The sequence below is a fragment of the Etheostoma cragini genome, chromosome 14 (assembly GCF_013103735.1).
Source record: "Etheostoma cragini isolate CJK2018 chromosome 14, CSU_Ecrag_1.0, whole genome shotgun sequence".
NCBI lineage: Eukaryota > Metazoa > Chordata > Actinopteri > Perciformes > Percidae > Etheostoma > Etheostoma cragini.
Genome location: NC_048420.1, coordinates 12,831,804 through 12,833,749, shown reverse-complemented (window position 1 = coordinate 12,833,749; position 1,946 = coordinate 12,831,804).

Genomic DNA, 1,946 nt, shown 5'->3' with positions numbered 1-1,946 from the left:
GAAAATGCCATAATATATTATTTTTTTAAAAAGTGATGAAAAAGCCGTAGTATAGTATTCAAAAATAATGATAAAAAAAGTGATAGTGTAGTATGTTGAAAAAAAGTGATGAAAAGCCATAGTATAGTAAGTGGAATGTTTTTGTTTTTTAAAAGCCATACTATAGTATGTTGAAAAATGTGATAAAAAAACATAGTAAAGTATGTCAAAAAAATGCATAAAAAGCCATAGTATAGTATGTCAAAAAAGCCATGGTATGCTATTAAAAAATAATGATAAAAAAGCAATAGTGTAGTATGTCGGAAAAAAGTGATGAAAAAGCCATAGTATAGTATGTCAAAAATGCCATAATATATTATTTTAAAAACAAAACTGATGAAAAAGCCATATTATAGTATTCAAAAATAATTATAAAAAAGTCATAGTATAGTATGTTGAAAAAAAGTGATGGAAAGCCATAGTATAGTATGTCGAAAAAAAATCATAAAAAGCCAGAAAAAAGGGATGTAAAAAAAGCAGTACAGTATAGTATGTTGAATAAGCCATAGTATAGTATTTTTTTTAAAGTGATAAAAAAGCCATAGTACAGTATGTTGAAAAAAAAGTGATGAAAAGCCATAGTATAGAATTTAAAAAAAAATCCTAAAAAGCCATAATATATAGTATGTCGATAAAAGTGAAGAAAGCCATAATATTGCATGTCAAAAAAGCCATAGAATAGTATGTTGAAAAAATGCATAAAAAGCCATAGTATAGTATGTCAAAAAACGTAAAAAAAGACATAGAATGGTATATATAAAAAAATGATGAAAAAGCCATAGTATAGTATGTCAAAATTATTTCTTTTAAAAAGCCATGGTGTGTCAAAAAGGTAATAAAGAAAGCCGTATTACAGTATATTGAAAACAGTGGGGAAAAAACATATAGTATGTTGAAAAAATTGCCAAAAAAGCCATAGTGCTAAAAAAGTGATAAAAGAGCATAGTATAGAATTCTAAAAGTGATAAAAAACCATACTATAGCATGTAAAAATAGTGATAAAAAAGCAATAGTATAGTATGTCAAAAAAGTGATAAGAAGCCATAGTATGGCATGTTGAAAAAAAAATGCATAAAATGCCATAGTATAGTATGTCGAAAAAAGCGATAAAAAAGCATAGCATACATAGTATATCATAAATAATATTGTCATATTAAAAAATCATTGTACTGTATGTCACAAAGTCATAGTATGTATGTCATAGCCAGTGTATTTTGTCACATAAAAAGTCAAAGTATGTCATTTTAAGTCTAAGTATCATATGCCATATAAAAAGTCATAGTATAGTATGTCATATTTAAGTCATTGTAGTTTGTCATTAAGTAAGTATAGTACGTCATCAAAGTCACAGCATGTCATGCAAAAAGTATTTCATGAAAATTCATAGTAAAGCACGTCATGAAACGTCAAATGTCATATAAGGTCATAGCATAGTATGTCATATAGTCACAGTATAGTATGTCATAAAAAAGTCATAGTGGGCTTTGGTATGTCTTAAAAAGTCAATAGTATAGTATGGCATAAAATAATCACACCATGTCATAAAATTTGTCATTAGAAATTCCTGTCATGATATAGTTAGGTAGTAGGGACGTTCGCTTCAGTCGGTCAGTGAGAGTACAAACAGTTGTCCTTTTCAGGGAATGTCTAAAACAGGATTTCATTAATTACGCAGAATCCCACTACATGCCTACACGATGATTAAATAACACACTTTATCATTCCTCTTTGAACACATATACATATGTAAAACAAGCTACAAACGTTTATATATCTCAGAAAACATGTTAATTGCCCTGGTCACTATATTGATTTATCAACCTTTAATACTTTTTAAGACCCAGCAGAAACCTTGATTGCATTGTCACTCTGCCACAGCCATTAACCTAAATATACACTTGCAATAG